Raw genomic sequence first — 16154 nt, 5'->3', positions numbered from 1 at the left:
TGTTAGGTTACGGTCTAGAAATCCTTGAGCGGTCTGAGACCATTAAAGTTTCAACTAATTCGCTCAAACTTCAGTCTTAGACAGTGTCGTTTTAAAAATTTGTCTTGATCTGATCCCATGTCATTTTTTCTTAATTATGAGGAAAAATAAGTGCTTAATTTTTCATTGAGAGGAAAAACAATTTTGACCAAGGATCTTGAATTTTGGAAAAAAAAAATAGGTTTGGACAGAAATATCGGTGCAAATCTGTCTAGAAAAAATCATGTAAGATCGAAAAGAATATCACTACTAGTATAACCTACATAAAAGGTGTGTTCAAAAGTAGGTGGTTTTTCAAATTTCCCGGGTAACGTACATTTGGATAGCTCAATTTTTAATTCTGGTACACTCACCACAAACATATATTTACTATTTCAGCGATATAATATGCCTAGTTTGTTTGTAAGAGGCATATAAGTTAGAAGTATTTTGCGTGTTTTTTGCTATTGAAAAACATGGATCAAAGAATGTATATCAAATTTTGTGTAAAAAATGAAATTAAGTGCTCCAAAATACTTGAATTGTTGACAGTGGAATACGGTGAAACTGTTCTGATAAAAAAAATGTTTACAATTGGTACAACCTCTTCCAAGATGCCAACAACGAATGAAGTTTTGATCGCTGTTTTTTTGTTTTTTTTCAACTACGCTTCGTACTGCATCTGGAGTTCTTACCATATGCAGGTAGGGTCAATAAGTAGTATTATCTTAAAGAACCAATACTGAAAAACCGTTCGAAATTGTGGAAAAACAATTCATGTCTTTTGCATCAAGATAATGCACCTGCTCACTCATCTTTGCTTGTGAGAGATTTTTGCCCAAAAACACCATCATAATCAACCCTCTTCTACCATATTCACCGGATTTGGCCCCATGTGACTTTTTTTGGTTCCCAAGACTGAAGAGACCTATGAAAGGACGTAGATTTACAACGATTGAGTAGATAAAAACTGCATCGCTGGAAGAGTTCAAGGCTATACCAAAAAGTGCTTCGAGGGTTGGAAAAAACATTGGCACAAGTGTATTGTATCTGAGGTGAATTACTTTTTTAGACATGTTGAAAAAACGACAAATGTTTTTGGAGAAGAGCAGCTTAGCCGGGGCATGATGTTTCGTTAGATAAGCCTGGGACATATAAAGAGGGGGAACTTACTACTGATATTTGTTGTCTACAGTTGAGAGGGGGAAATATTTATACCAACTAGATGAGAGTAGAAAAGGAGAATTGGCTCTGAAAAGAATTAAAATTGTGTTGTGCTCCAAAATGCCGGTCAGATTATTCCAGCAATCTAATGGAGGACAATTTTTTTTTCTTCATAGGCTACCTAAATATAGAAAATACAACTGTTCTTCTTAGTTGGATCAGGGCTATACAAAGGTATCATATAATAATACGATTTCTTAGTAATTACGATTTATTTATGTCTCTTTAACTCATATTTTAGGTAAAGTTGATCAAATGGATAAATAATAAAGTTTATATTAATATACTTATAGGAAAGCTTAAGAATCGAATAGAAATTCAAGATTGTGCAGCAAACATTTAAGACAATAAAACTATAGATCTGAAAGAACGGATTCAAGCCCTCATAGAAAAATAACAGCTTTTCTCTCTCACCGTATCGTAAAGAAAGATGCTGTTCCATTTATATTTGAGCGTGACCGGAAGTTACGCCCTGTGCAGTTTCGCCCTGGGAAGTTTCCCTCTCATATATATATTATAGCATAAATGTATCTTCCACATACAATTTAAGGTCTTCCTTTTTACTTCAACTTGAAGTCCTTTGTAATTAATTATTAAATTATGGCATTTGAGTAATTAATATGAAATGATTGTCGCTACTTATTATAAGGAATTCGAACCGTTTTTACGGGTGTACCTTAGCTGAGGGAAAAGAGGAAGAAGGATCACAAATAAATAATTTTGAATGAACATAGACATAGTAAGTGTTGCTACAGGGAGGACTTTAATTTTATATGTTATTTGTCTTTTCCTCAAGAAGTTGTTACACTTTTTAATATATACTGTGAGTATTTGTAATACTTTGTAATTACAGTGTCGCCGTTGCAATGGTCCCTATTGTTACTATCAACTCCAAAATCCTTATAGAGTGGGCAATGTCAGTTATCCAAATGATAACGAAGCTGAATTTGATATTGTTGCCTTAGTGTGTGATGGGCAATCCTCAAACCGAAAATTTTACAATCAGGAACTATGCAATCGGACTTTACAATCGTCGATTGAAAATCCTTTTTCGCCTGACAATAGGACATTTCTTCTTTTTGATAGAGTTAATCACCTCCATATTCCAAAAGAGGACTTACCAATGAGACATTTATGATTGCAATACATACAACATCAACATTATACAACTCTCTACTGAGTACTTGTTTGACGTTAAAGGACTTAAGTATGTCTGTTTAGGTAATATAACCCCAGATCCATTAGAGCGACATTTAGGACAGTACATACAGCTTTCAGGGACTGATTATTATCATTTAAGCTACCGACCATTTCTTGAGGAGGAAAAAAAATCAAACTCAAAGAGTTAGTAAATTCTTCCAAACTCTGATTATTTGAAATTTTTTATATTATGAAGAAAGAAAACCATTCTTTTGAGAAGGAAATGGGTGAAATTAAATCAATTCTAGGTCTAAAAATTCTAGAAATCACAAGCCAATATTCTCTCCTGCTTCCGGATATATTGCTCCGTAAATAAAAAAGAATAAAAATTGACATTAAACAATTGCAATTGTAAGGGTCATTTAATTTCAAATGGCCCAGCAATCAAGAATATCGATTTTTCAAGTGAAGATCGTCCTCTTTTGGAAAAAATTCTAAATCTAATTAATAGAGGAGTTATTAAAAAACCCTCCAACTTGCTTTATTTAGCAACATTGAATGCAAATTATCTGCACTATCCTATACTTTCTTCACCTAAAGCCAAAAATATTTTACTAACTTCTCCAATCCTTGTACAGTCGGTATTTGAAATTCCTTATGTCTTCTTTACAACAAAAACGATTATTATATACTAAGAGTAGAATGAAACTGAAGGATTGTTGACAATTAATGATTCATGATCAATATAACTATCGTTAGATTCTCCAAGGAGTCTATTTTCTGGTTTGATGAAGAAGGCTTATGATAACTCATAGCCATCCTGAACAAATGACAATCAGTACAAATGAGTAATTACAATAAATATGGACTGACGATAATTGGGTCTTGAATTGATGGTGACAAGAATAAAGAGTTAACAGAAAACACTTCCCTAATGGGTTTGATAGAAATCCAACAGTCTTTTTCGTTCTTTGCTGCAGTCCACTATGGGAGAGTGATCTACTTGAACAGATTGGGTTTGGATGTCTTTTATAGAATAAAGTCATTGTCGAATTGTAGATTGTTGGGACAGACCCGGAGAAGAGGGCCTCCAATTCTTTAAATAAAGGACCACTGACAGAGCTTTTAGATAAGGGCCTACAGCAAGAGACAAATTCCCTTCACTTTATTAGAGGAAATATGGACTCCTAATGTCCAATAACACGGAGTAGATGAGGAGGATAGATGAAATGGATGACTGAATACTCATACTGAATAGAAGTAGATATTTGTAATAATATAATTGAGCCACATGGAGTTCCCATGTTCATCAAAGGAAGCCTTTAGAGCTATGAGATTCGGTGCACTTCTCAGGTATGCCTTGGCCTTGACATTCGGCCAGAAGAAAAAGTCAAACACGTTGGCATCTGACGAGTATGAAAGTCACATTGTTTTCGCCTAAACCGAATCTTGGTCTACAAAAGAAATGTGTAACCCTTGTCTGTGCTAGTGTACCATATTGTTGAAGTACTACATTCCCGTCCAGATCCCATCCCTGATCCAGGAAATCAACTTAGTCGTCAACATGTCGACGTAGTCAGTAGGTTTGATCATGTACCCATTTTTGAACCAGACGAGTAGCATCGCCAATCCAATTGATGCAACAAATCCCAAGCTCATCAACGACGCTGGTTTTTTGGTCGTTATCGGGGTGCAAGCATTCATCTCGATGTTAAAGCCGTCATTAATGAGCTTATTTACGTTGTAGATAGTCTGCGTGTTTGCCTTAGTCAAGTTTCGGATCTCTGTTGGCGTGTATTGCACGCAAATTAGAGTAGTAATCTTTGTGAGTTCATTTTCAATTGATTGGGTTAGTTTTTTTTAGAAGGGCTGTTAAACAGTTGTTCAGCTGATAGATGAATTGATCATTCTTTCCATCAGCTGACAAGTGATATTCTTATTAAGTTATGTGTTTGTTTTTTGCATTTTTAAGAGTATCCAGAGGTTTCGTAGTGTAATACTTTTTCCAAGATGACCGACTTAAAGAACAACAATGTTACGTAAAAACGTTCTCTACGTTCATAATTAAAAAAATATATATTTTTAATGGTAATGGAACCCCTTGAATATGAGCCAAAGCAAATTAGTAGGAAGTTGTTTAATTCATTAATTATTTGAATAATATATTTTTTAAACATTCCAAAGGATTACATATTTAAAAAAATAGGATATTCGATCAATAAGCTCATTTAGAGATAATTAAATACAAATGGTAAAAGATAGGGGCTTGACCAAAAATACAGGCTTTAAATCCTTTTTAAACAGGGAGTTAAATATCTAATGGTCAATGTACGAAAAAAAAAAAATTATGCAGCTTGAAATATATAAATAATCATGAAATTTGGTTTGTAAAATCATTATTTGATCTAAAAACTGTTGGAGGGGAATATTCACGGAAAAAGTCAAGAAACCGAAAATTAACATGGTAACCAAGTAATGGATCAGATAACCGAAATTGTATTATTTTTTTCAACCTCTGAACTAAACTGACAGTAGACATACGTTGTTAATACTCCATATTTCTTGTATGTATTTCGAGTACACACTATAAGTTTGCCCCACACTTTCTATCTCAAAATTGGAGACATTGACTGCAGACAGTTGAAATTCAATTATCGAAACCTTTCAATAACTTTGTTAAATGAAGCGACGCGGAACTATATCATTCAAGTAGGAGAAGAGTGACTAAGAGTCGATACATGGACTGAGGATGAGGTGGGAGGAGATCACATTTCATCATATAAAGTATTACGACTATTTCTAGGTTGTGATCTCCTCTGGTATCGTTCCTCAGTCTATGGATCGACTCCGAGGACCTATTTTCTCTCCTCCATAAAAGAGAAACTCATATCCTTCACCACATAATATGACCTTCAATCTACTGCCAATTGTACAAATATTTTGAAAAAGTGGAGGTCCCTCTCCTCATAATCCAATGGCAATAATATATTCTTCGCTTCGCAATTATTTCCTTAGTATTTAAAAGTTGCGATAATTGAATTTCATCCTTCCACCGTCGCTGTCTCTAATTTTCAGATAGAAAGAGAAAGTATGACGTAAGTGCAAACTTATAGAGCGTGCCCTGGTTTTTCCATATTTGTTATTTATTTATAATAATTGATCGAGTCGACGAGCTTTAACAACTAGACTCCACTCATTCCACACAACATTAAGGCAAAACCAAACGTATAATTGCACGGTAGTTTAATCAAAGCCCTGAGTACAAAACGTGGCATATTTATCATTATAATATATTACGTAGATATATGTATGTGGTTAGAATAACCATACAAATCTAAAAAAAACAAACAATAAAACTTAATTTATTTTTACTAAATGCATTACAATAGCACAGTGGTGTATTTTTTGGTTTCCACGAATCCCTTATTCATTAACCACAATCATCATCACATTTTGGTCTTAAATAAAGAGGCCCTATATATAATTACAATTACATATATTCATTCCCATAAGGATTCTTTAATCCATTAAAGAATAGGGGTATTTTATCTTCTTCTTTTTTTTTTAATAGATGGAAAATAATTCTCTCATTTTGAGAGAAAAATAAAGTTCTAGTATCTACCATTATGTCTATAGGAGAACATATACCTGGTATTTTGTTGTCAGCTGTCGATTATTTTTTTGTCTTTCCTAACACTGTAAGAAATGTGCTGAACGTTGATTCAAAAAATATGAAAATGCAACTTTATTGACAGGAAGATTGAAACCCAAAGTTCATATATTCAAAGATGGATCGAAAAGTGACTGAGGCGTTGGTTCGGGATTTGTAGTCACTAAATGTGATCAAGTAGTGGGGGAAGCCTCTATAACCCTCACTCCACAAAAACACTATATTCCAAGCCGAGATTATGCCTATGAAAGATGTTCTTTCATGGACTAAAGACAATCGTGAGAAATGGGGTCGTAGTAGATTTTGCATCTGGTCCGACTTTCAATCAGCAATTGGAGCTTTGTGATCGATAGTGACAAAGAGTACCCCTGTCCAAGATACGAAAACTCTTTTGAGGTTTTTCGCTAGTGATGTCCTTCTCTCCCTCTGCTGGGTAAGAGTTCATAGTAATGTCACTGGAAATGAGGTGGCGGATATGCTAGCCAAAGCTGGAGCTCTGGATCGTCCTCCAACCCAAATTGTTGGTTTCCCTCGGACATCAGTTAGGAAGAAGTTATCTTCCCATTACACATACAAATGGCAGACAGTTTGGTCCAACCTTGACTATTGCCGTCAAAGCCGTCCAATGCTGCCAAGAGTTAGGGTTGGGTGGGGGATTTGTCAAAAAGAAAACTGAGCTCCTTGGTTCAATTTACCACTAGGCATTGTCTTCTACACCGACACTATCACCTTATGCACCATGACGATAGCCCTCTATATCGTGGGAGTGCTTTAAGAGATGAAGAACCATTTCATCTGGTTTATGAATGTCCTAAATTTATAATTGAGCGTACATAGATTTTGGAAAATTTTCGATCGTTGAAAGGTCATTCCGTCTTCAGCCTCTCCAGTTATTTTAATGAACTCTAATGGCGGGCGCAGGCTCAAAAAAACACCATCCCTAGAACATATTCAGGACAGACTGCAGTAAGAAAACCTAACCGGCATACTAATGATAGGGAACCACAAGTTAATGCTTTTTCTACATATACCATTACTCATTGTATGTTTTTATACGATGTGTAGCAATAAATTTTTAAATTAAAGTAAATGTTAAATTCTAATAAACTTTATGATTGGATAATGATTCCATATTTGCGAAAAACTATCCAACTACCAACTGAATTTGGGCCTTTTTTCTGTTCTTAGTGGAGAACAGGTTTCAAAATACAATAAATTTAACAAGGTGCCCTTATAAGTGGACATTTTGGTTATATATTTTTATCGAAAGAGTACTGAAATACTGATAATAATTTAGGAACTAGAACTGGCACAAAAAAATTGGTATCCTAAATAAGCATTATTAGATAATCCAAGTGTCGTTATTTGACATGCAGTTACCTCTCTAAAAGAAAATATACAGTGTATCTTGTTGTCCGCTGACAATATTGCTGCTAGTCAGTATTCTTAACGTCTATTTAAGATCAATTTAAAAAATAGACATTAAGTGTATTTTTTTTAAATTATGTTTTTAAATATTTTTCATATAAAATAAGCTACGATATTCCTCATTTTCCCTCCTTTTTCAGCCTAGAAAGGGAAATATCTCGAGTTCAGAACAAGATACAGAATCAATAAGAGCATTTGGTATAAACATAATAAAACATTTTTACATAATTTTTATTTATCCTACTTTTAATTTAGGGATTTCTTTAAGGTTAAAAAATGACTCTGAATGATAATAGTCCCAAAATATTAAAATCCCAGATATTTCAGTATTCAAATGGTTGAAAGAAAAAATGAGATCAGTTGTGGATTTTGCACACTTAGATCAATTCGATTATTGTCTTCAATTCATTTGTACAAAATCCCCCCTCCTCCATCATTGTTCCCCTGTGAAATCCAAGTGCCCTTATTTGGTGCGGCCTTACCTATACACAAAATATACAGTGTATTTATTTGTCAGCTATTAATATTTCTGCTTATTTTCCCTTAATCAGTGCTGTAAACGTTGATTGCTTGAATTAGAATGAGCTTCTTTTAAGCTGCAAAACATTCTCTTTAGTTTGTAAGATTGGCTACGCACTAAATGATTTTGGTCCTTTTTTTTCTCTGTTTCTTTTCGTATGAAAAGTTGCGTGATACAATAAAGATAACGATATGAGTAGTAAGACAAAAGTGGGCTATGAATAATTATGCATAAATATGTCCTGCGGGTATCTACAAATAAAAGAAATCGAAAAATAACATGGTAATCCTGACAATTTGAAGAATGTTTGTAACAAGAACAACTTAGCTCTCATAACGTTACATTACATCAGCTGCACGCAGCCGTGATAGGAAGGAAACACACAGAATTTACAATACGGATATAGCAAAGAAATATAGTCATGAACTACTAAGATGCGGATCCTAAATTCTACTCTAGTTGCTAACCCCCGAGCAAACCCTCAATGTTACTCTCAGTGCTACTTGCAAATGCCCTAGTTATTTATTTATAATTAGATGCTCCCTTCTCGAGAATTAAAGAATAATTAAATTGCAAACTGGAAAAATGATATCTAAGACATACTTTAAACAGCTCTGCTCATATTATTTGGGAAAAAATTATCAAAAAATCACGCAAAAAAACCTAAGCCGTTGTGCAACAAATACATATGTGCTGAGATATGTATCCTCAAACAAACTCTTAGGCCCTTCTAAAAATATTAAATAGTATTTAAAAGGACTGTTCTATCCCTTCCAAACCTATGAAGTTCTCAAATTTTAAATATTAAGAAGAAGACAAATTTCTCTGTGATATCCTTCTTTTTTTTTTTTTTTTTTTGTCATATAAAACTTATTTTCACATTTCATCATGTCTTCAGTCATAATTATTGCTTTAAATCATATTGAGTTTTCCGATTACAATGCATTAGGGTACACCCCTATATAATTATTGTACAAGACGTGGAGAGAAAAAGAGTTGAGATAAATTTAAAGGATTGAAATAGTGCGGGCGCTGATTCAATTGAAATCATTTGGTGATGGAAAATTACCACTGGACTTTTCTCAATCAATTTATAGGATCCTATTTAGCTCATTAACACTGTCACTCATTAATTTTAGTTTAATTGTATTATTTTTAATATCAAATATGGAAAAGACAAAAAATAATAATTCATTAATAGTTTTTAGTGTACTATGAACTATTATATTTCCTAAAGTCAATATGTGGTTAATATTTTAAGGAAATCGTCTCAATTCGGGATATTTTATTAGTGATTAAAGAATTGATAATCGTAAAATTATATTTATGACCAATTTTTCCATCTTTATTTTGGCTATGATGTTTTAACAGATATTTATATTATTTGTCTTATAAAATATTATATAGAGTTGTTTATTATAATTTTAACAAATATTAATTCATTTGTATTTGAAAAAAATAAAAATTTTATTTTTTTAATTTACGTGTAGTTTTGTTCTTATTGAAGAATATAGCTTTACAGAGATGTGAATAAGTAATACTTATTAAGTATTTAATCTAGGGCAATTTAGTTTTATACCTTAGGTGAGTAAAGTATTATCATACTAAAAAAATTATTGAACTAAAGATCATTATTTCACATATTTTATATAGTTCACAAGATATATTTTTTGTAAAATTAACGTCCCAACTATTCAATTAATCCGATGACTCATGTTAAAGATGGTTCTAATGTTCTGAAATAATTAACTAACTGATCGATCATCATTAGTAGTAATCGTCATCTTTTGCAAGCAAACATCAAGTTTAATTTTATGTAGAGTGTTTAATAAGAAATGTAAATTTAGATATTTTAAGTTTTATTGGACACAGTTTCAAAACATAAGCTACATCCCTTATTGTCCATACACGGAATAAACCAAAACTCAGTTTTTTAATATTCGGTTATGTTTCCACATTTTTTGTATTTTTTGTTTGTTTTTAAATTCCTTTTCTTTGAGAGGTTTTAGAACCTTAGTTTATTTTTATCAAAAGATGTAAATTTAATTGGCAAAATATCCTATTATATAGTTGTGGATGATTAATTGATTAGGTAATTACTTAGTGGGGATTTCCCAAAGATCTTAAAAAATTTCGTTTTTTTGGACAAACCGCACCAATAAAACTCAAAGGCTAAATTGCAATTAGTTTGATTTTATAAAATATTATGTAGTTCATTTTTGGGCAATATTTATTTCTGAAGTCAATGGCACGTTCCTCACTAGTTCAAATCAGGATAGCAACTCACTGTATTTTGAAGAAAACTTCAGAATCATAGAGAATATAAGTACTGTTTAACGTCGGACACGACTTGTCTGCAGATATATGGCACGAGTAAGCAACTTAACTCAACAAGATTTTAAACAATAATTATGAATGAAATCCAAGCTTAAAGCAAAGTAGTTTATATCTCCAGAAAATGATGTCCCAGAGTAGTTTAATTTTTTTTTTTTTTTTTTTTGATGTTAAATTATACACACTTAAGTCCGAACCGGGGAAAAAATTGGACTGAGTCTCAACACTAGTAGCTACTAGCAGGGTCATTTTATTCATAAAACGAACTATTAAAAGGTCACATTTGAAGGTCTGGTTATATTTATACATAGATGATAAGTCTTTAATTCGCTTAATAATGTATCAATGAATGCATCATCAATTTAAACAGATGTTCTTAAAATAATAATGTCACTTCAATTTGTTGTATTTGTGGTGTACAGGCTGTAATATGAATGTGGTCAAGTAAGGATCATTTTTGTACGTTTCATAGAGCCTAATGCAATTATGACCAATATTATACCCGTACTTATTTATTAGGTCCAGGACAAGTTCTATCAGTTAATAAAAAAACAGTGTACTTTTTTTTTGTTAGTGAGGTAACGCCGTTAGAGGCGTTTGCATGATTTTTTTTGGGGATGGTGGGAGAGGGTTAGCTCAGAAATTTGATGACTTTATACAAAGAACATTTCATTTCTCGCTTTTGTTCATTAAGAACAATTTTCTAGTTTTTAAATTGGGAGGATTACTATGTTAGTGATTTTTTTTTATCATCATGACACTACAAGTACCGATTCCAATATTAATTTATTATAGGTCTGTTTTAATGGTGTCAATACCCTAATACTACAATAATCAGTAATGTAAATAGTAGGAATTTTTTTGGTTAGTCCGTTTTTTTTTTTAATAGATAATCTAAAGAATGATTTTTTTTTTTCCTTAGAAGTTGTCATTATTAAATTCCTGAGTAGTGAAGTTCTTCCAATCCTACTACATTAAATTATATCCAAAACCTGATTGAACATTTGTTTCTACTCATGAAATACAAAGAGTTGAGGTTTTGCTGCAGAGTTTTAATTGTAAGTCCTTGTTGGACTCAGAGTAGAATGGGGGATCGACATTGGAGTAATTCTTGCAAATGTCCTAATTTATTTATTTCCCTCCCCCCTTCCTTGTCACAGCTGATTGTAGCAGATTTCCTCCAAAACATTCCTTAAATTGTCAGAGATACCGAGTTCATTTTAGCCTTCTTTTTTTTAGCATGCCCAAAATACACACAATTTTTATCACTAACTATAATAGTAGTATACTGAACAATACTAGCTCCAAATAATCATTTATTGTCCCAGCGCAAAGACATATTAAGTTGCAAAACATACAAAAATTAGTTTGATAGCTTTTTGGAGTTAACTACGGATGAAGATTCTGATTCTTCAATTCTTTTGTTGCCAAAATTCAATATTTTTCCATATTTAATTTGCGAAAATATCGTAACTGTAATGTCCAATGATCTTATTCAGTGCCAAACCAAATCCTGTGGCTTTAACATACAGCAAGTGAAACTTGCAGTCACCACATGCTAAAGACTTAAAAATTCTGCTGAGTTACATGAGTGAGATGAAGCTTATTAGCTCGAGGAATATGTAATTCATATTATTCGCTTTTAACAAATACAATTGTAACAATATTTTAATTCAATAGCCACACATGTACTAGATTCTAATATACAACAACATTTTTAGTAAACTGTATCATCTCTTAATCCCTAAAAATAGTTGTATATTCTTAAAAAGTAAAATTAATTATACAATCCAAACTAGGGGGCCGGTACTTTAGTCTCAAATTAGCTTGCCTAAGGAAATTTTGTCTAAATTCATTTTGCCTTAGTATTTGAATAAATGAGATGAATAAGTTGTTCTTGTATATTTTTGGTTGCAATTGATGTTTCTTTCCTCAAAATGCGTAAAAGCATGCTCGTTCGTCAATCCATGTGTATTATTCAATATAAATAATACATCAAGTCGAATAATAGCTGATAAATGGACTTATAATTTGTGAGCAATCGTTCAAAACGTTCATTTTTCCAAATTTTAGCGCTCTTTTTCTTTTCATTTCGGCCGAAAAAATACCTCAAAAATCCTAAATCTACTGATAGTGGAAAAATGCTTAGCGCTCCTTCCATTCGAATCTTTGTGGTGTTGTATTTATTTTTATTTTCTTATTGAATTAATTTCATTACTTATTTTGTCCCTGCTTCGAACTTATTAGACAGTGAGATTTCAATACTATGTATTCATTGGAATTTTAAGACATAATTCCTTCACTATTCCTACAGAAAAGAACTATTTAATGCACTTTATAGTAATGAGCATTACTAATTTTGATTTAAAAGTTGAAAGGGAGTATCAATTTCTACCAAAAATAAGAAATAGCGACGCATAAAACCAAATTATTTAGGTATTAAGGGGAAATATCCTTTAGGAAAGTAGCTTTAAGGAATGTCCTAAGGCAAAAGTAACTAACGTCCCAAAATAGATAGCACAGCTTAGCAATGGATTTTAGATGTTTAAATGCCTGCATAAATGTATTATATGGAAATTTTATAATTTATTTAATATGAAAGGTTAAATCTCAGTTCAAGCTTTTGTCAAGATAGCATATTTTCACACTCCGTCAACGACTTATTAATGAGCAATTGCTATTATAAAAGTCAAAGATTACTTCATCAATGTATCGAACCAAAAATGTGCACTCGAGTCATAGGTCTATGTCAGACTTGTCTACTACTTGTTACTCTTAAGTCAAACAAGTTGATTAAGGTGACTTAGGTCCTTTAGAATAAAATAAATAAGTTCATTTCTGTCATCATCAATTTATCTTCAAATCACTCAAACAAATTAGTTCTGAAAGTTGCTCAAAAATGAATCGGGAACGACTTGTTTATTAGAACGGAAACTCTTAATCAAGCTGCTTGACTGAAGTTGCAAATACGAATCGATTTTTATGCCATTATTCAGTGACTCAAATCAAGTGGCTTAATGAAATGACTCGAGTCAACATCCCTGTACCCCTCATCTAATACTATTTCAATCATTGTATTATGGGTATTATTCAAAAGCTTACTGTAAATTCTTCATTTAATTTATGGATCGTAGCTTGTGCAATCTATTTTTATGAACGGAGTTAGAACTTTAATAAAAAACGATAGTGTAACTACACAAATAAACGACGAGATTTATCATAATATCTTGTAGGAGGGCATGGTATTGCTATTGGTAAAAATAATTTTTTTCGTGCAAATTAAGAGACACATTTATAAAAAATAGAAATTCAACACCTTAGGTTGAAAGACCCATGAAACATGATTGACACTTCCCTACCTACATACATAATATGTGTCAATGTGAATATATCAATTCCCTAATAAATAGCTAATGAATCCAACAAAATAAAGGGGGTTTCACTTATGTCACATACTGAAAGAGCAACGCCATCCCGAGAGCTCATAATTGATAATTTTGGTACATAAAAATGGATAAGTCATAATTAAATTCCGTTTTAAAAATAAATAAAAACCTTACACTTGTATTGAGTACAGCTTTATGGGTATGATACACAGGGATATTAGAATTAAATCTGCTTAATATGTATTTAAAACCCGTATGAAATGGTTAGATTTGTACAATTAATAATAAAAAATGATTTTAAAGCAATAAAACTTGGATTGTTTAGGCCTCCAATATGGTCATAAATTCTACAGATATACAAAACATACATGGTCTCTCTGTTTTCTTCATGGAGTTATTAAAAACCATAATATAGCAAACCCCAGACTGAATATTGCCGACTAAACAGGGTCAATATGACAAAAAAATATAGCTGATCCTTGCCAATAGAATAGTTAATTTATTTTTTACTTTGTAAGTAAGAATATGTAATGGGGTAATAACATATTTTTAATTAAATATTAGGGTCTATTATATAATAAAACGTTATAGTTATAGATTTTTGATAGACGATAAAGTCCTATATTTTGTTGGTTCCATTTGGAAATCAAATGATACCGTTCACCATTTTCTTTAATTTTCATGATAAATGGATTGTATACTTTCAAAAAAAAAAGGCTTGTTTAGGCCCCTAATAGGATAATTAGCTCAAATAATTAATTGTACAGATGTACAAAATTGTTTTCAACTGTTAGGCCTACAAACAAACATTTCCTTAATGATAAATTGTTGAACTAATGCAACACCCGGGCTGATACATTGCAGACTAGATGGGGACATTGCTTCTAACTTGTACATATATATATTTAGACGAATGAATTGTACTAAATCTAAGCGCTATTTCATTGTAGGTCGACTTTTTAAATACAAATATACTTTTATAAATATAACTTTTAAGATATTATTATACAACAATACATAGATTGTAGCATTTTGTTTTATTTTATCACGCACGATTTCTTACCTTCTATTTTATTTATGGATGACCCAATAAATGAGACTTTGGATGGGTAGGTAGATATGAGTTGTACGTAGACAATCTCCACGCACTTTTTTCTTAGTATGTGGAGTGGAGGACTCTCATCTACAAAGGCCGCATGACTCTTGAGGCGCAAAGAATCCCAATTCCTTATAAACACAAATATCTTTTAATTCCTTTATTTTTATGTTAAAAAGTAGTCTTTTAAATATAAAATGAAGCAAGAATATTCATCCAATGATTTCACTCCCCAACTCTACACAAATAGAAACGTCATAAGTAACTGAGTCTTTTGCTCTTTCTCTCTAGCTACGTTGTTGTTGTTGTTGTTGTACTATATATGGACAAGCCGGAAGATTTTCCTTCGTGTTAAGATTAAATAAAAAATAGCTCTTACTTGTTTTTCTCCTTCTTGACAACACGTTCTGTTACTTAATGTAATATGTAGAGCTCCACTACTCATATTTTTAAGGAGAGAGAAAAATTGGAAGTTCTTTTTAAGATGAGATGAGATGAAGAAGATACAAACTCATTGTCCGGCCTCTTATTCTTTTGAGAATTAATACTATTGTATACCAATGATAGTATATTTTCCCCTTATATTTTTTTTTATACAACTCATTTTTACAAATTAATAAATGTATTATTTTTATAAAATCTATTTTATAGCTGTACAAAAACCGTTGTTTTTGACTGGACATAATAAATAATTAGGGATGATGTAACAGTTCGTTATAATCTCTTAATTTGGTAGCTCAAGAGGGGTTGAAGAATAATAATGCATTGGATGAGACCTTGGGAATAAAGTTAAGTCAACAAGACGAATCAAAAAATCAAAGCGACTACTTCATGAAATAAATAAAAGTACTTCAAAAATAGGGAACGGATTTCTCTGGATGAATGGATCACGGGTAATGCAGACATTTAACTATACTACTATTTATCACTAGTAACAAAGGTATTTCTTTAGTGACTGCTTTAGTTTTTAAATATAAAATTACAAACTTATAGTCTTGGAAAAAAAAGACAAAAAATGACTTGCAAAAGCTATAATTTTGGATCCATTTTAGAATAATTAATATTTTGTCAAAAAACAACGCAAATTTGTATCTTGAGTAGTTGAAAGGGGGAAAGTTAGACTAGTATTAAGAGTATAACAACGTCGAAAAATTATGTTCATATCCTTCCTCAAAAATGACTACCACTCTAGGGACAGACTGGACTTTTTTGGTCTCGCATAAGAGACCACATAAGGTTTTTTTCAATGCTCTCACATTTTGAGGAACAAGAAGTAAGTCAAAATTTGCAAGATCTTTTCTGTTTCAATAGATTTATATCAAATGTCTTGTGATAATA

The 16154-nt window shown here is 31.9% G+C and overlaps 1 protein-coding gene across 5 annotated transcripts in view; it reads right to left on the bottom strand.

The window, feature by feature from the left end:
* LOC121130150 (uncharacterized) overlaps window positions 1-15320 on the bottom strand; it is a 268188-nt gene extending 252868 nt beyond the window's left edge. For 3 of the 5 annotated variants that reach the window (XM_040725881.2, XM_071893668.1, XM_071893669.1), the window contains exon 1: window positions 14784-15114. The gene's annotated coding sequence lies outside the window, so the exon portion shown is untranslated. Of the gene's footprint in view, window positions 1-14783; window positions 15145-15195 lie in introns of those variants that run through there. The other 2 variants (XM_071893667.1, XM_040725880.2) reach the window with 2 other exon arrangements.
* Window positions 15321-16154: the final 834 nt, after the last annotated feature.

The sequence above is a fragment of the Lepeophtheirus salmonis genome, chromosome Z (assembly GCF_016086655.4).
Source record: "Lepeophtheirus salmonis chromosome Z, UVic_Lsal_1.4, whole genome shotgun sequence".
NCBI lineage: Eukaryota > Metazoa > Arthropoda > Copepoda > Siphonostomatoida > Caligidae > Lepeophtheirus > Lepeophtheirus salmonis.
Note: the sequence above shows the minus strand (reverse complement) of the source record. Positions and strands in the feature narration are given on the sequence as shown.